The sequence below is a fragment of the Gavialis gangeticus genome, unplaced genomic scaffold (genome assembly GCF_001723915.1).
Source record: "Gavialis gangeticus isolate Ggan-Ray unplaced genomic scaffold, GavGan_comp1, whole genome shotgun sequence".
Taxonomy (NCBI): Eukaryota; Metazoa; Chordata; order Crocodylia; family Gavialidae; genus Gavialis; species Gavialis gangeticus.
The window spans coordinates 31,448,331-31,468,226 of NW_017729033.1; the positions used below are offsets into that span (position 1 = coordinate 31,448,331).

A 19,896-nucleotide genomic window follows, 5' to 3' on the forward strand; every position below is an offset into this window, starting at 1 on the left:
CACACTCTTCCCCCTCCCTGTCCTTACTTTAGTTTCTGTTTCCCTGCAGGCAAGTCCAGCTTGAGCTTCAGAACTTGAAACATTTAAAAACTTTCAAAACATTTCGACTTGCCTCGTTTCATTTCGAGGCTGTTTTGAAGCTCTCTGTTTCATTTTGATTTTGCTGTTTTGAGCTTGAAACACGTCGAAACAGCATCAAAATGAAACTGCCAGAGAAATTTTGCGCAGCCCTAGCACACACCTCCACAGGACAGAATGGGACTGGCCACCAGAGGCACTTTAGAGGCATATAGGATTTAAGTCTTTGTGTCTCGCCCTTTCTGCATATCTCAGAGAACACCCTATACTAGCTTTACAATGACTGGGTAAAGAAAGAACTATGAAAAAACCTGAAGCAAACCTAAGCAGAATGCAAAGACCATTTTAAGAGTTAGGGTAAAAAGCCTGCATGGAAAATGCATGACAATTCTTAAGAATGTTGATGGAGAACAGTCCACTTAAAGCCATCACTTGAACCCCTCATTATATCTATATAAGTCATCACACAAACTGGCTGGGATACCAGTTTGAAAACAGGTTAAACCAGAGACAAATACAGAAGATGCACCACATGTTGAGATTTCTTCTCATGTCTCTACACCTGATTTGACCATTTTGTTACACATGCTTGTGCCAGTTTATTGTGCTTGGCGTTTCATTGTACATGTGCCTTTAAGCAGTGGGCATTGCAGCAGGTGTTGCATAGTCTGAGGCTCTGTGCCAATGAACCAATGGTATAGCCCCACTTCTTTATTAGTTCCTTGGAGTGTCCACCTCCAGTGTGTAGGCAGTTGAGGCATAACCACCTGTGCCATAGTTTGTAAGACTCTGGTGGGAAAGACTCAGCTGCTGGAAAGTCCATTTTTTCTCTGTCAGGTATTTTCTTCAGCCTCTCATTCCATATCTGTAGTTGTGTCTCCTTGAGTGTGGTATCAAGAAGTTAGGTGCTGGTGAGGAAACTCCTACATGATTTCAGACATTTGTGTGTTGTGGGATGGTCATATAACGGATGCTCACATCTTTAGTTTGTCTCAATCATTCTATTCCTCTGGCTATTGCTTTTCTGTTGTCAGGCAAAGCAATGCTAGCCAACAGGTACATACTGTTTAGGCTGATAGGCTTCAACATCTTGGCCACATCTACATGACACACTGACTGTGCAGTAGCCTAATACATCACAAAAAGGTGTTCATCAGTGCTACTGCACAATAACTCAGGTTACTGCACAGTCATTTAGTACTTGTTTATATAACATCTCATGTAGACGTGGTCCCTGTGATACATTAGCAGCTATCGTTCAGGATGGGACCAATGTGCTTAGCATGTACAGATCTCTCCCATACAGGGCAAACATACTCAGCAGAGGAGAAGCTGAGACTCAAAGTAGTGGTTTGGATAGCTGAAGGGCTAGCTCCCCATTTTGTGTTGGGGAGCTTCTATTAAACATTGTGCTTACCTTTGCTTTTGTCTTCATGTATGTTCTTTGTATGAGAGGGTTCAATCAAGGGTGAATCGAAGGTAAACTAGAATTGGATAGTGGGATACTGGGGTCCCAGACCATGTAATGTTGAGCTGGCAGTTAGCCTCGTGGTTTCGCAGAGCAGAGACACATACTTGTATTTTCACTGGGTTGGCAAGTAATTGATTTTCAATGGAGTATGAGGGATGCCTCATTTAGGGATTTTTCAACATGGTCAAAACCAGTGTTTTGGGCTGTTATGCACAGGTCATCTGCATAGATTAAACATTTTGTTTCCAAAACTGTTGGTTGGTCATTTGTATAGATGTTCTGTAATAGCAGTGCAAGTACACTTCCTTGGCGGAGGCCATTAATCCGCCTCCTCCATCTGCTTCACTTCCCATCCAGTGTGTCAAAAAAAGTCTGCTTTCAAGCAGGGTTCATATCAGCTCTGTAAGGTGTAGATCTGTGGTCATTTCCAAGGTCTTGTGAAGAAGTTGTCAGTGGTTAACTGTATTGTAAGCAGCTGTTAGGTTGATGAACACAGCTCCAGTGATTTGGCCTCTTTGAAAATCATCCTTAATATACTGAATTATGTTAAGCAGCTGGCTTGTTATTGATTATCCAGGATAAAAGCCACCCTGTTTGCAGATTAGGTATTTATCCATGCATGGGGCAACCAGTTTAATACCAGTTGTTCGTAAAATCTTTATGTGTGGCACAGCAGGGAGATAGGTCTGAAGCTCTTTGGGTTGGATGGATTTTTCCCTGGCTTTAGAAGTGCCTACCTGAGTATGTTGCCATATCTTTGGAATTTTTTGACTTGCTGTGCATGTGTTATATAGGCAAAGGAGCCATTCTCAAACCTGGAGCCCAAATGTCTTGATTTGCTCCGTAAGTATGTCATCAAGGCTTGCTGCTTTCCTGGTCTTCAGTGTGTTAACACCAGCATTCAACTCAGTCATTAGGAAGGAGCTTGTAAAACCCAGGTCTTTAGGGTATTTGAACCTTTCCAGTCTGAGGATTTTTGTTGTTGTTTTTTTTTGGTTTTGGGGCTTTTTCCATTGAGAAGCATTTGTGAGCAACGACATTATGATGTTGATCTACCTTTTGTGGGTTGTTGCTTAGTTTATGTATTGTTGTCCATTCCTTTTTACTATTATAAGTAAAATAATAGCAAGGGGTCATAGCAGAAGTATTCGTGTTGTGAGCCCTATCAGGTAATAAATACCTAGTAATACCTGTGAATTCTGCTAACACTTCAAACCACGATTTTGACCCTACAGATTGTTCAATCATAACCAATTATAATGCCTTGTGACTGAAGTAGACATGAGCCCTCCTTAGGGTCAGCATTGACAGTGCTGTCTATAAACCTTGAAGGCTTTTCAACAACAAAAAAAGAACTAATGTGAAGACTAATAATAAATATTATCAGCAGTTCAACTCTGTCATCAGGTATGTACTGGGGAGAACATAAGTCACCAATGCCCTTACCTAGGATCTGTGCAGGTAAAACTTTTCCCTATCTGAGAGAGTCAGAAAGGGTAAGAACACAAACCTGATCAAGTAATAGCAAATGATAAAATGAAGCAAGCTCTTTTAGAAATTTACCTTTTTACTGGATAGACCACTGGAAACCAGGAATCTAGAGGTCTGACTGATTGTAATGACTCAGAATAATACTCATGATAAATCACCATTTGGAGATTGCTTGGCCATGGAATGAGCATCAGGCCGAGAAGAAAGAAAAGATGATCACCACAAAGGAAACATTAAGAACAAACTAGAAGGAACACGGACAAGACTGTGATATGAATTAATAAAATTAATTTAATTTCAACTGTAGCCAGATACCTGAAATTGTTAGCATGTCTGATTTCTGTTATACTGTAAATTAATTACATTTGAAACATTTTCCATAATTAATTTTAAAGGTAGAAAGAACAGTATTATTGCTGCTCTCAGCCAGCAAACGATCATGGTCTTACAGGTTATTTCTGTAGGAGTCATTGATGTTAGAGTCAAATGTCTTCCATGTGATTCCATTTATTTACATGAAATCACGACCTTCTACTTTCTTGAGCACAAGAGGAAACAAACAACCACAGACAGTTTCCATTCTCACAGCTTCAAGACTCTGTCAGCCAAAATCCCTACTGAGCAGCCCATTCTATAGATTTCTCCTGGAGCCACATGAACTGGCGTTCTTTCTTCTCAGTTCGTGAGCGAGCTCTGTCTCTGCTTCTCCACATGAATTGTCTCTCCTGTGTGCCTGTACATTCAGGTCTCTCTTTATGTGAGGGTTGCATTCCAAAAAAGTTTGCATAAAGTGAATTTGCATAAAGCAAATCCATTATTACATGTAATTAATAGGGCTGCGTGAAGCTTCAGTCCCTGATTCAACTCAGCAGAGATTCAGCCCAATCAGTGGCCAAATCTCTGAATCCGAATCGGATCAGAAGGCCCTTTAATCTCTCCGAATCGAATCTGAACCCTCTGAATCGATTCGGAAAGATTCAGAGATTCGGACATAGACACAACTTTAAATGTTTTTTCTACATACCTCTAGGTACCTGGCAGCTCATCAACGTTGCGATGGTGGGGCGGATAGAGCATCCCACAGGAGCTTGGGGGGCTCCCCAGTACGCTCAGTAGCATACCAGAAAGTGGACCAGAAGCACTTCTGGGTTTGCTGGGGAACATGCTGGTGGGTCCCCCCCATACCCAGGCTCAGTGACTGGTGCCTCCTGGGTCTCAGGGGGCACCTGGAGTCCCCCTGTTGCTGATTGCCAAGGCGAGGGGGGGCGCCCAGTGCACTCCCCGTCTAGTGTACTTCCATTCCACTTCCGGGTTTGCCACCAAGCATGTGCGGGGCCCCACCACGCTCCTGTGGGACATTCCACCTGCCCCACCATCGCAGCGTTCATGAGCCACACCTGGTACTTCAAGGTATGTAGAAAAAACATTTAAAGCTCTGTCTATGGCCAAATTGCTGATTCTCTGAATCAGCATTGAAACTTCAGATTCAGATTCAGCCAAATCAAATCAGGGACAGTAATCCAAATCAATTAATCAAATCACTGTTTCCGATTCAGGCCAAATCCAATCCAAATCAAATATGGCCTGTTTCGCACACCACTACTAATCAATAGGAATACATATCAGCCTCCTTTTTCGCTTCATGGCTGGCTCAGGAGTGGGGTTAGGAGATGCACTAGAAGGTGACTTAGACGACATTTCACTAAATTCAATAATAAAGGCAAATAGATGTACCACAATATGAGTGCAAGTAGTATAGCACTGCATGGAAGAATAGACAATGCAAGACTGAGGCAAGTGTGTGTTGGCATCAAATACTGCTTCACTCACCCTCCCACAATGCTTCACTCACATCACTGCATAGCCGCATTGCATGCTTCTTCACATAAGATCGAAATTTCTTGCACAAAGCGAGTTTCTGGTATAAATAAGGTCATTGCATATAAGCAAATTCACACAAAACAAATTTGCATAAAGAGAGACCCGAGTGTACAAGTGTCTGTATACAGCACAGCCGTAGCTGGACACCTGAGTGCCCTGGGCAGCAGTGGCACATGGGGCAGCATCAGTGGCTGAGCTGGTGGTGATGGTGGCAGCAGCCAAGCTAACAGCCCACGTGATGTTATTTTTGTGTGCTCTCCCCAATGCCAGTGTCCAGGGCTGGTGCTCTAGTTGCCCCCTTCCTTATGCTTTTGGCACATCCAAAATAATATTTAGAAATGGTCCTCTGCTACTTTTGTTATGGGTAGAGACAAGTTTGGAAGTTTTAAGTTTGGAAGTTTTGGTAATTTCAACTTTTTACTTCCTTAAAGGACCTTGATGCTCTCCCAAAACTATCTCAACTAAAGGGTGGCATTAAACCCAGCAGTTGCAACAAGGTTCAAAGAAACCCACTACAACATTGCTTACATTAAGCTGAGATTTCCTGTAAAAATACTATGTCAAAATACTCTACATTTCTTGATAAGGTTTAAAGACCTTGTGGAAGAATACAACTTGTTGCATCAAAACCTTGTAAGCCTCCAGAGAAAAGGAAATGGTTTATTTGAAAATATAATAGATTTTTTGTTGACCATTGGAAATGCAGCATTTTGAATTAAGAACACAACTCTAAATTAGAGACATATAACCAGCTTTTTTTGTTTTTTGCTTTTGTATATTCCATTTAGCAGTGCATATAATAGGTTATTTTTAAAATTTCTGTGAGAACCTCTTACTGTGCTCTGTGCTTGAAAAGTTATTATAACCAGCCATAGTATCTGCATGTAACTTGGACTCGTATTTAGCAAACAGTGTTATTTGGGACCAAGTTATGATCTCTTCATAGTGTGGTGTAATAAGCAAAAGACATATCAGATACCTTATTAAAAACTGCAAATAATATAACATAAACACTGTTAAACTGTATATGAAAGGTTTTAGTTTCACCATCATGTCAGCTCACTATGCTGCAGAACACATTTGTACATGCACTCAAAAATTCATGCAGACACAAGTGACTTCAATGGAACTACTTGTGTAAGAACTCACCAGCATGATTAGGAGTTGTACAAACGCGACCTCAAATTATACATGCAAGTTAATATGTTCTCATCAAAATAAAAGTTAATTTTTACTCAGCCTCATTAAAATAGCATCAAAGTAGATTTTTCACGATTATAAACCTCAGATTTTCAATACTGATAGTCATAAATATGCTTTAAATAAAGTAATTATTTGATCAGAGCAATTGTCATTCCTCTTATACTATATAACTTTTATATAATGTTTTTCATTGATAGATCACAAATCGCTTTGTAAAGGAAATCAGTATCATTCTCCCCAATTAATTAGCTGGTTTCATTTACTTACACTGTGTTGTCTTGATTTGCAAAATATATACAAAACTCTTTATGTTTCCCTTTTAGATCTAATGTGAAATGGCAGCTATATTCACTCTAGCATGAGAGGGTGCTTTCTGCCTTTCACATCCTCCAGCCCCTACGCATACAGACCCCTCTATTTTTTCTGACTGAGTGGTTTTGCAGAGCAGAGATCAAAAGGGAATTTATCAGTATCTGTCTCCCTTCAGACCATTGAAGCCAGACTTCTGACAACTGCGTAGCTGAAAAAGGCACCAAGAACAGGGGGGGAAAAAGAGAGAAAGAAAAGCCCCATGACTACATTGTAATTGTCAGATTATGGAGGAGGAAATTGCTGTGTGAGCACCCACAGCTGCTTTGAAGGTGGGGTGGCAGAGCCTGGGGACTGTGGCCTCTGTTGATTGTTGGTTTGTCCAGCCCAAAAGGCTTCAAGGGTCACAGGCTCCTGAAGACCCTTGAGCTTATAGCTCTGAAGTTGAAACAGCATCCTCTTATGTTATAGAAACTTGTGGTTAAAGGTGAACTGAAATGCTTTAAACATACAACAAGAAGATCCCAGATCACTAACAGAACACATATGTAGATTAGAAGTTACAAATACAGCACTGCTTTAAATGCAGCTTAAAATCAGTCATGTAAAATTAGTTCATCCTTCATGAAGCTACCCAGGCTGAAACAGGAGAGTTCAGAGTGTTGTTAGTGACTGGGTCCTTCTGTAAAAAATGATATTGTAATGGTTAGGCAATAAGGACCACAATCAATCACTAGCACCCAAACTCGTTAGAGATTGCTCTGAGCTGTAAAATTTAGTTCCTGATCTAAACTTTACAGATTTCAAGAGATTTTGACCTGAAATTGTGAGCAGTTCCTTCCCTGACTACTCAGCCAAACTCTTAGGTCATGATATTAGGCAGCACAGACCCCATTTAGCTAGACCAAAGCCAGAGAGCCAGTTGTAAGGGCCTTGTCTGTATCAAATGTGTTTTGTATTTCCTCGACAACCTACAGTATATGCAATATTGCAGTCTTTCGCTTCTGAAAGCAGTTGTTGCTTATTCAAGCTTATGCCTTTCTGAATGAGTTATTCTTTGCCCTGCTCTTTGCCTGAAAACACTGAAAAAGATAACACTTCTGCATGATCATGGTAGTGATAGGATTATTTGTTGCACGGGAAACACAAATCCCTGAGCTCAGAACTTGAAAAATAGAAATTAGTGTTGAATGTATCCTCCATGTTGTGAATTCAATCAAGTTCAGGTACAGAATTAAATGGGAACCTGCTTATCTAAACTTCAACCCAAGCAAACTATCCAGAACAATTAGATCTGTAATACTGGGACTTGAGCCAGTTCCCTTTAAAAGTAATGAACAGGCTCCCACTGATTGTTGCAGGAAGGACTAAGGCTAGGGGCTGGGATTCTCAAGAAAGCCTGCTTTCTTGCAAGATTTATGGTTGTTTTTGCATTTGGTTGAGAACATGCTAGACAGAACACTCATGCTTTGGGCAGTTGTGCATTTAGTCTCAGCTACAAAGAAAGGCGACAGAAGCAAAAGTAACTGCAAAATATATAACACCAGTAGAAATAATGGCTGTTTAACTTAAGAATTAAGATTTGGTTTAATTTGCCTTCTTGGCAAAGGTTTAGAGCAGTTTCAGTTTTACCTGAATTGGTAAACCACCCACTAGTTAGAAGCTCACCACTTCTTTATGAATAGGTAATTATTTAAAACTTTTTGTCTAAATATTTATTTTATTTATGAGATGAGATTGCAAAGGACTTTTTAAAAATCATTTGCATCTACCTTTAAGTAAAATAACTGCAGTACACACCGCACTTTCTCCATCCGCGGCAAAGGAACTCTTTAGAGGTTCCATATGGGAACTGGCACCAAACAAAAGGAAGCTGGCCAAAGAGGTTAATTAACAGGGACACGTCCCCTTCAACATTTCACACCATGTTATTACTATCCAGATATTCAGCAGGATGTGGTTACATTTCTTCTCCATGGCATTTCAGAAATGCGTTTGAGACTGCCCTGTGGAGCCTTTTTCAGATTTAAAATCTGTCACTCCTAATACTTCCGTGTGACAGTGTAAATGAGAAAAGGATATTTGGTTATAGGGAGGTTTTCAACATAACACTCATTTACTTAAAGAAAGCGAGGAAGGGGATGTTGTTCCCTCTATTGCTAATGACTAGATTTTGTTTAAAAAATAAAAATAAAAAAGGGCTCCCCCCAGGTTATTTTCAAAGCAAACAAAAATAACCAAAATTAAATTTTATTTCTAATAGACAATTTTATTCACAGTTTTTGAAAAACCAAAGAAAGGCCTTGAAATTAAACAATTTCCTTTGTGTTCTTAGAATTTTCCCAGAAAAATAGAATTTCCATCAAATTGTTTTCCGGAAAGAACTAAACTTGTGTTTGATTAAGATTTTTGGCAGGAAAAACATTGTGGTAAAAAATTTTCAACCAACTCCACTAATGCTATCTTGGGTTTTCCAGACTATGGGCTAAATCCTTGTTGCCTTTGGTTTCCTTTCCAAATTGGCATCATTGTTAGAATACAGGGGAAGAAAGAACACAAGGAAGCTTTGTGTCCCATATGCAATAGCTGGGCATAGACCCAATTCATTTTAGTGGTTTCTAGGACTCAAGTAACCCCAAGGGCAACAGGGAGGGGCAGTGAGGGAGGTGGGGCTGGGGTGTCCCACTATGGTGGTGCAATGATACACCCTTCCTATTGCAGACATTAAGCCTTACAGCAATGATTGCTGTGTTAATGGTGTGACCACAATGCCCCATGAACAATCCCTCTGTGTAAATTACTTCTTCCAGGAGCATGAGTCACTCTCACAGAACAGGGTAAATGAGGCCAGACCAGCGTCCTTACATACTAAAATATACATTCCTGGCTGTTAGTTTCTACCATGAAAAGCTGCTTCTTGAGCTTCTGCAGAGAGCCTGTGATGTGGTCCTTCTGAAGGGAACCAGGCTTAAAGTGTTTCCTTATGCAAACAGGCACAAATGCCAGACAAAATTTGGCCTAAAGTGTTCTTTTAAAATCTAATTTTTCTTTCAGTGCCTCCCCTTTTAGTAAAATGCCAATTGAAAACAGAGTAGTTAACACCATTTGTTTTAATAACCACTTTCAGGTTTGCTTCATAAGCTGGTTCACAGGCATTCACAATGTTTCCTAGATTCACCAAAGTGGATGGACATTTCAAACACAAAACATTTTTCATTATAATGAGAACAAATCATGACAACGTTTCCAATCATATTGTCACTTCAAAATCCCTCTTCATAAAATGGAGCTTGGGGCCAAATAGAAGAGTCCTTGTAAGAGTGAAAATACGGTCTGAGAAGAAATGTTCTTCTACATTTGTAGTAAGATATTATTCCTGAAAGTGACAGCGAACTCTGAATTTCACTGAGTTTAGTGGGCAGTTATGATCATTTCCTGACATCTGTGCTTATTCCTCATTCAGCCAAAAGTTCCCCTGAAGAACTTCATATTGTAAGTTCTTAAGACAAGATTTAGGCTTAACATTTCACAGAAAAAGGCTCCTCAAGCCAGTCTAAGGGATGGCACATAGATGCACTACACCAGGAATAATCCAGAGATGAAATAGTGACTTGATTTATATTTCTTTGGGCATGTCTACATCTGCATTTATGAGCGCCTAAACTTAATACACATTTGCCTAATGCACATTAAAGCGATTTAGGCACATGTCTACACATAAAGTTAGTCCCCAGTCAGTCAACATACACAGTATTAATGTGTCTCAGCACATCTATATGTGCATTAAGGTGCGAACAGCCTAAAATCACCATTTTAAGGTGCATTAAGGGCGCACACATGTAGACTCACACTCTTAATGTGCCTCAAAAATGGCCAATGCGTCTTAAATAGGTACATGCAGATGCGCCCTTTTACTGGTTACTCTCTTGTTCTAGCACATAAAAAATCTGTAACTGTCTCATACTAGTAGAAAACTGCTTACTCTGGTTGGTTATTAGTTTACTGAGGTACAATATAGATAGTTTGTGAGAGGACAAAGCATAAATGACAAGAACCATGTGAACTACAGGTACCTAATACATCTTTTGTTTCACTGTGTCTCTGCATGAATGAACAAGCAAAAAATTCCAGTCAGCTTGAGGGATGGAAACAGAAAATCTTTATTGAAAGATTCAATATGGCAGACTTCCTGTCATTATTAACATCATAGCATAATAGCACAGTACTGTGTCAGAACTTTACTTAGGAACCCTTCACAAAATTATGGGAATAAAAATAAGAGTAGTTCCTTCTCAAGAGAGCTAAAGATCTGGGACTTTATTAGCAGAAGACAAAAATGAAGATAGATCCAATAAAGTCTATATGTGACTACATAAATAGCCCTGTACTCTGGGTATCCATCCTTGGTGCACAGCGTACATAGGTTCCGATTTAGAATAGTTTATGTGGTGAAAAGCAGAATTCAAACCCAAACTTTCCCAGGTTTGCCCATTTCTCATGATACTTGCTACTACAAGTTACAATGCGACTTCAAGCTACATATAAACCATTTTGATGTATGTTCTGTTCGCTACTGATCAAAACTACACTGCTTATAGAAAACCATGTAACTTCTACTGATTCTGCCTCAGGCTTTTTAAATGTCTGTACCTAGCCCCATTGAAGAGAATAATCCTGAAATGGTGAAGAGATGGCAAGGATGACCTAAAAAATCTTTTCCATTGCTAAACTCAGTAGCTAAGTACAGACATTCAAAAAGCTTGAGCCTGAATTGATTCAATCTTTTCAGGTTAATCTAACCTGCATAGATTGAACCAACAGTTACAAAAGAAAAGACTTCTACGCTGGGCATAGACATTACACTTTTACTGGTACAAGTGACTGGAAACCAGTCTATACCCATAACAGAACAGAAGTTTGGCGCACATAGACTGCTTTAAAAATGGAGGAATCCCACTCCCTACCATCAGAGTGGTCAGCCCTTCCAGCTCCTGGCCTGGAAGAGGGAGTGTCTGGGCAACAAGCTTTGACTTTGTACTTAAGCTGCTGTACCCTTGGCTTACACTGCTACTGGTACTCTGTCAGATTCTCTGGATACCCAGCCTGGCTTGTCCACAAACCCTGAGTGTGGCCAGACCCCTCTGGCACCCTGACCCAACTGGTTTGATCCCCTGGATACCAGACCTGGCTAGCCTCCTGACAGATTCATGCTCTGATGGACTCTCTAGATGTCTGACTCAGTTCCCAAAATGGAGCTCTTGGCTTTTCTGTACTCAGATTCTGTACATTCCCTTGGATCTTGATGCTTCTTCTGATCCTGGGTGACCCCCAGACCTGCCCCCTGCCCAATGGCCCATTCAGGTGGTCCGCAGAAAGGTTGCGGAACAATCAAGAATATCTGTACTTGTAAGGCAAGACTACTGATATTAAAATATGAGTTGTGTGCTTTGACTTGTAGGACAAAAAAAGTTTAAGTCGTCCACTGAGATCCTCAGCAATTTTCAAGTGGTCCACAAAAAAAAAAAGTTTGAGAACCACTGGCTTAGTTTCGCTTTTTGTGGAATAACAAGGGCCAGATTTTCAAGAGTCTAATATATGCTGCAAAATCTTATCATAAGCATCACAATAAGAATTTGTGTGTGTATGGGTAGATGTAGGATTTTGTAGGGGTAGTGGTATGGATGATGTGGTGCTTTATCGCTTATAAAGCAATGCTTTATCAAATTAAAAAGAAACAAAGTTTTACTAATAAGTTAATGCCCTATGGCTATATAACTCAGAGCAAAAACAAATATAAATGGGATTTACATTAAATTGTAATATCATATATTATGTTAAAAAACACAACAAGGCAGGCAAAAATAATCAAAAGGTGTTGTTTCATTAGTCCTGCAGTCAGTAGAATTAAACAGACATCTCTTTTTCAGATTAATACAACACAATCGAGCCTTCTTGAGCATCTTGACAGTGCACTCAGTGTTTCACTGGGTGTGTCTACACATGTATTTACATGTGCCTAAACTTAATGTGCCTTTGCTTAAGATGATTTAGGCGTGCATCTACAAGTGGACATGCTAATGCACATTATGGTGCATTAAATTTAGGTGCAAATAGCGACATCACATTAGTGCACGTGCATATGCACGAATGCACATTAAAGTGCATTCCATGCATCCACCTCTAGCTGTGTGCCAAACACTTTTTAAAAATCTAGGCCTTTTTTAAATGCCTAAGTAGTATTAAACTTTGTTGGAAATCTGGCTACATCATATTTCAGAAATACAGGGGACAGGAAAACTTAAGAGACTAACATTAGTGGCTCTTACAGTTTAAAATCCTGCCCACTTAGTCAGGATAAAGTACAGATAGTTTGTCCTCACAAACTCGGCTCTGTATTATTTTACCTAAAGAGACTGCTTGCAGACTTTAAAAAAAAAAAAGCAGCCCTTTACTTTAAACTCGGCGTGCCCCCACGCTGATCCCATCACATGTCTAGAAGAGTCAGCATCTTAGTTGGACCTAGCTCTACAGTATCTGTATAGATCAAGCGCTTTAGTAGGGCTTTTTGGCACTTTTATGTAATAGCAGATTGAATCAGCTTGAGCTAAAAGTGCCCAAAAGCCACAATGAAGCAGCTGATCTACACAGACGCTGCAGAGCCACGTCAAAGTAACGCACTTCTTCCGGTATTTTTTTTTAATGTCTGTAAGCAGCCAGAAATATCAGCTAGCTCTGGATACTATTAAAGATTTTTTTTTTCTTTTTGGGTAGAATACTACTAGCAGACAACTACCACTAAGATAACTAGGACATTAAGCAGAAGGGTGTGTACAGCAACCTATATACTGCACCTCCAAAACTGTTTTCAGCTTTTCTCTCTGGCCTCTATGCTGCCTCCTCATGTGCCCTCCTCATGTTCTGTTTCTGCACCTTCACTCTTCCATGGAGGTGCTCTCCTCCATGTTTTGCTTCAGCCTTGAAAGTACTGAGCAGCTAACTTATGCCCAAGTCCAATCAGGATCCAGAAGCTAGATGCTCTTTAAGCTACTTTCCCTGATAGGGTTGATAATCTATTCATGTTCTGAGAACACCTGTACACCTGAACACTGTATACCTACAGCCTTGAGTGCAGTATAAAATGAAGTGGCAGCCACTGCTTTCTTTTATACGATAACTTTGTGGTTAGTACACTCAGCCAAGTTATGGGAACTATGGGTGCTTTTATACATGACAAAAAATGCCTTTTTTTTGCAGTTTAATTGCATTACAATTTACATGTATGGTATTTTTTTTTGCAATCTTCATGAGTTTGTTGCAATGCAAAATAAACCACATCCCAATGCATTTTAGTTTGCATCGATGCAAATTACAGCAACACAGCCACTGATCTGTCACGTGTACATGTGAAGTCACTGAATAACATGTAATGAGCCGCTCTGTCCACCCAATGTAACTTCAATTTGCAGGTATTTCTGTGTAATGGCTATTTTCAGACACCAAGTGTAGCTGCCCGCCTGACATGATTCAGTCTTTTGCTCAGGAGCAGATTATGAGTGCCCCTGCTTCATGCAAGGAAAATCACCTGGCCACTTCATGCAGGTGGCTAGGATCAGTTTCATTTCCCAGTAAAAGCTAAATTGCTACCACTCAGTCTGAGCACTGCAGGAGGCAGACAGCTTGCTGCCTACACGGACACCCCTGCCAGCCCAGCACTGCTCTGCCCAGGGTGCCCATCTGGGCCTTGCTGCCCCTGGCTTCCCAGGGGGATCCCTGATTGCCAGTGGCACAGCTGACCCATAGGCCCATAACCCACCCCTGCTTCATCCAAGGCATATAAAACCACCTGGCTGCTTTATGCAGGCAGTTGGGAGTGGTTTAATTTCCTGCTAAAAAGCAAATTGCAGGCACCTGCTCCCAGGACTTCAAGCAGCAGGAAGCCCCAGGATGTGCCCACTACCTACACAGACACTCCCACCCAGCCAGCATGGCCCTGATCAGGGTACCTGCCTGGGTCTTGCTGCCCCTGGCTCTCCAGGGTGGGACTTTGATTGCCAGGGGCACCGTCAGACCATAATCTGCCTCCGCTTCATGCAAGAATATAAGCACCTGGATGCTTTGCACAGGTAGGTGGGAGTGATTTCATTTTCCGCTAAAAAGCAAATTGCAGCAGGGAGCTAAGCTCTGCAAAGAAACATTTTGCAACTGTTGCATTTTATGCTGGAGCCAGGGAGCAGAGGCTTCTGTGAGTCACAGTCTGAATGGCTTAGCGCCACTGGGCAGGGATTCTTGGGAGCCCTGGTGAGGAAAAGAAGTTTTGCCAAACTCAGTGACTTAGACACTGTGACCCATTGACCCAGACACTGCTCCCAGCATCTTCTGCCTGAACGACTGACCAACCCCTCAGCCCCCCAACCCTCCAGGACACCACCTGCCCCTTCCCTGGCATTGGGCCAGGCACAAGCCTCAGGTCTAGCATGTATCTGAAGCCTGAGTCACCAATGCAAACCGTGAAAAGTGTCTTCCCTGGTAAAATTAAAGCTCAGGTGGGGGTGGGGAGCTTGCACACCAGAAAAATTGGGCAAGACTCTGGTGAGGGATGTCCAGGAGATTCCCCTGGTGATAGAGAGGCATAGTGCTGTGTGGCCCAGAAAGGATTTGCAGCTGTAATCACAACCAAATAGCCAGTTCCTTATTTGAGATATTTTACTTAGCACAGACTAATTTCCCCCACAACACCATTTATTTGCTCACCAGTTTTACATAAAAACAGGCAAGCAGCTTTCTGTGTGCCCACTTCAGTGTTAAGTGTGCCTGCTTTATGAAAAGTGGGTCAGTTGTGTCAGTATTTGTTCCCTCACTGGCTATAGAAAAACTGTGAGCAGGAACTGGTGTCTTCACACATGGGTCACTGGTGGGTAGCCTTCTGTTGTGCAGTGCCATGAAAGGGACCCTGTGGGTGTCCATCGTGGGCCTAGACATCAGTACATGGCTCACTGATTAGGTACACTTGGCGAATATTTCTAGTGCCAAAACTTGCAAAAAACTGTCCAGAACAAGTATACCCATAAGATACAAAGTTGCCAGCATGGCATCAGCATGTCTGGTGTCCATACTTTGTGCACCAAAAATAGGGTTCAATGTGGGGGAAGTGTTTACCGCAAGACTTATAAATTGAGGGCACAGCTCCCCTGGTACTCCTTATTGATCTGAGATGTCTGAGGCTGGGGAGAGAAGAGAGCAGACCAGGGCCCCTAGAACCACTTAGTCCTACACAGAAACTGAGAGCCTGGTGCAGGTGCTGGGGGAAGCCTTAAGTATTGTGCCAGGTCATCAACAGCCTGTGAGAGAATGGGCACATTTACCTTGATGTGTCCAGGAGACTTGCCTAGGGGCACAAGATGGTGTCCTAGTGCTGGGTCACGGCCAAGATTCTGCTGGCAGCTTTCTGCCGTGATGTTATAAGAGCACAGTGGAAGGGCACCCCAGTGCATGACATATTGTATTACAAGTACCTCCATCCAGTAATGGAGGTACTCAACTGGTCTGAACAGACACAGACAGAGATCTCCACGGCATCCTCTGCTGCAGAGACCTCACCGACCGTGGCTGAGACTTGAACTGACTCAAGCGACAAAGATAGCAGGGTACCAGTCATGGCCGCTATCCTGTGGATTCTTCAGAGGAGGAAAGACCTGCAACCTCGACCTCCACACCTGGTATGTGAAGTCCTCTAGGGACCCTTTAAGTCACCTGTCACCTAAACTGACACTGGTGGGTGATTAGGCTGGGCTATAAGGTGAAGGGGGTGGGGGAGTATTGGGTTGGCATAAGGCACCGCTTTAAAGACCCCGTGAGTTAGTTGGTAATGCAGGGAGATGCAGGGCAATGCACAGCAGAGGCTGTGATGGACAATGGTTTGTAGCCACTCAGGGCCTGCAACCACCCATGGTCAGGCAACTCCTTCTTGGTCATTTTTGCTCGAACGCTACTTACCCTCTCGCAAGATTTACTGAGTGCAGAGGTCTCAAAAAAGACTCTAGTTCCAGCATTTCTTTATTTTCAGCTCCTTTTGGTACACCGCCACTGAGCAGATGCAGGCCAGATAGGCATGCTGTCAATGATGCCCAGAGAGAAAGGATCATCAATGCCATCAATACCTGTGCTGTATGGCTCGTACCTGTCTGCCCTCTGCTGCAGAGACCTTGCCTACCATGGCTGAGACTCGAGCTGACTCAAGCGACAAAGCAGCAGGGTACCAGTCATGGCACCTGTGGCTTCCTCAGAGGAGGTCAGACAGGTACCAGCATCTGCATTTTGGAGGTATTCCCACACAAGTGGGAGAGAACAGGAGTCAAGCTTGGAAACCAGGAGGCATTCCTGTACAAGGGGGGAAGAACAGGAGTCGAGTTCAGAAATTTAGAATTCTTATTGCTTAGTTGTTATAAAAGTTTTTGATCTTTACTTATTGCTTGTTGTTACAGCAGTTGTTGATTATTGCTTGTTATAAAATGTGTTGATTATTTCTCATTGCCTATTGTTACCTGGTAAATGCTGTTTTGGGGTGAATTACTAAATTATGGAAATCATGCTTAATATAACAATTGCATTTAATTATGTAAATAAAGGTTTCTATGTACTTGACTTCATGTTCCGTGTGTGTACAGGGCAAGGGAATTGATGCACATGCATTTGTTTTAGTGTGGGCGTTTAGCAGATCCTCAAGCCAGGCTGCCTGGCTTTGTTCTCCTCACTGCCAAATCAACAGCAGTTGACAAAGGAACCCATAGAGTGGCTGGTAACCCTGGTAAAACAGGAAAAATTGGTAAATTTCCATCCCTCCCCACCCATGCTGGCAGCTCACCAGTGAGCGGCACTGTCAGGGCCAGGGGGTGCTGTAGGCTGGGACTGGCAGAGAGACCGCCCTGACAGGTGCCCAACACCCAGTTATGCCTAACAACTCTAGCCTTCCTGGAGCTGGGGACTCCTGGGACTGTATGGCCATCATTTGCTTTGAAGAGCAAATGAAACCGCTCAAGCAGTTATTAATTCCTACCAAGAACTAGGGGCAGATTATAAGCCGATGGTACCCCTGGGCAGCCAGGGGAAACATGGCCCAGGCATGCACCCCAGCCACAGCCATATGGGGTGGAGGTGGAGGGGTGGAGGTGGTAGCTTGGTGTGGCTCCTAGGACCTGGTAGGTACCCTTTGCTGTGACCGGCAAAGAAAGGTGCACTTAGGGACCGATGGTAGGAAACCAAGTGGTTATTAATTCCTACCAAGAACTAGGGGTGGATTATGGGGCTGATGGTGCCATCTGTAATCAGGGTCCCCCTTGGGGAGCCAGAGGCAGCATGGCATAGGCAGGAATCCTGGATGCAGCCATCTATGGCATCTACAGGGGTCCCTGCAGGTGGCAGCAGCTTTCTAAGGATGTCTGCTGCCAGGAGGCACCATGGGCAACCCTGCTTCTGCACCCTGCCATTTGTAGTCAAACCCTCCAACCCTCAGTCCGTAAGACAGCCATCTTTCATTACTGCAATGTGCCTGAAGCAAGCCAGGATATGTTTGGCTTGGCTTACATCCTCCACACCCCCAAAACCTGGTATGTACAGCTCTCCCCATGACATCAGGCAGACATGGATGAAAATTCCTTTTCATTTGACCAAAGCAGTTACTTCATTGACAATAACCTAAGCAGACCCAAAATAATGCAGGATGCCCACTCCCCAATTTCCTACAGAAGCAGCAGAATTAGCACTAAGAACCCCTCACCAGCAGCATTAGATGAACAGCAGCAGCATTACCTGAACACCGGAAGCATTAACCTGCACTCATGCATCATATGCTTTTCTTTCCCAGCCATGCATCCTCTGTCTGACCCTCCCCTTCTTCCCTAAAGCATACTGGCACTCTCCTGGCCCTGTCTGCTGGAGTCGGGGTGGTCCTCACTCGCACACAATGTGGGTATTCCTGAGGTTGTTGCTGGGGGGGTGGGGAAGGGCCAGTGGTCTCACTGAAGGTCACCTCCTGGATAGAAGCAAACTTACTGGATCTCACATGCTTGGTCCTGGGTGGGAGCCGCTTACAATTTGGGGTATTGGTCATGTGCCTAACAAACTCCATTATAAACATTTTTTCCAAGTGGTGGGTGTCCTCAAGATTGGCATGGCATCATGAGGCTCGCTCACAGAATTGTTTTATGCTGTCTATGATATCTCTTCAGTATTCACTTTGCTAACCATGCTTTCTCTAAGCACCTCCCTGATTTGGTCCCACCAGTCATCCATGGTATTCCCTCACAATTCCACAGCTGCCACCAAAGCCTCCATCCCGCTCTCACTGAAGCGTCACTGTCTGCAGTGGAATTCATGCATTCAGTCAACTCCAAGGTGAGCTGGCGTCAGTGGTTTGGGTGCACATCCCTGGCTTACATCAGGTGCAGTAGCTGGTAACAGGAATGGGAAAACAAAGTGTTTGAGGTCAAAGATCTCATCCCCACTCACTAAATGAAGTAAAGGTTAATGCCCACCTAAGCAACTTGCAGAACACTTGCAGAAAACCCACAGCATATCATAGGTTTCATAGACATCAGGGCTGGAAGGGGCCTTGAAGATCATCAAGTCCAGTCCCCTGCCCCAGGGGCAGGAAGTCAGCAAGGGTCAAAGCATCCCAGCAAGATAAGCATCCAAACATTTCTTGAAAGAGTCCAGAGTAGGTGGCTGCACCACTTCTGGAGGGAATCTATTCCAAGCCTTGGGGGCTCGGACAGTAAATAATTTTTTTCTTATGTCCACCCTAAAACGGTCTTGGAGGAATTTATGACCATTGATCCTTGTTATCCCTTGGGGTGCTCTGGTGAACAGACGTTCTCCCAGATCCTGATGTACACCCCTTATGTACTTATAGGCCAGGTCACCCCTGAGCCTGCACCTTTCCAGGCTGAAGAGTCCCATGGCTCTCAGCCTCTCTTCATAAGGCCTATTCTCTTGCCCTCTGATCATGCACGTGGCTCTCCTCTGAACTCTCTCAAGCTTCTCAATATCCTTCTTGAATTGTAGAGCCCAGAATTGGATGTTGTACTCCAGCTGCAGCCTCACCAAGGCCGAGTACAGCAGGAGGATGACATCCTGAGATTTACTTGAGAAGCATCTATGGATGCTAGCCAGAGTTTTGTTTGCTTTACCAGCTGTGACATTGCATTGGTGACTTGTGGTCAATCATGACCCCGAAGTCTCTTTCAGCCATGGTGCTAGTGAGTGTAGCACTGCCAAGCCTATAAGCATGCTGTGGGTTTTTTCCCCCTGAGGTGGAGTACCTTGTATTTTTCAGTATTAAACGTCATCAGGTTTATATCAGCCCACTTACTAAGCATATCCAAGTCAGCCTTGATCAGTTGTGGACACTATGCCCCAAAGTTTAGTGTCATCAGCAAACTTGGCCAGTGCACTTCTGACACCAATGT

At 43.0% G+C, this 19,896-nt stretch overlaps 1 long non-coding RNA gene across 1 annotated transcript in view; it reads right to left on the reverse strand.

Annotated features, from left to right (window-relative positions):
• Nucleotides 1-163: 163 nt before the first annotated feature.
• Nucleotides 164-19,896, reverse strand: part of LOC109303687 — a 20,948-nt gene continuing 1,215 nt past the window's right edge. Inside the window, exons 2-3 of the long non-coding RNA XR_002099167.1 lie at nt 10,507-10,515; nt 164-230 (exon numbers count right to left, since the gene is read on the reverse strand). This is a non-coding gene — a long non-coding RNA (uncharacterized LOC109303687). The remainder of the gene's footprint in view (nt 231-10,506; nt 10,516-19,896) is intronic.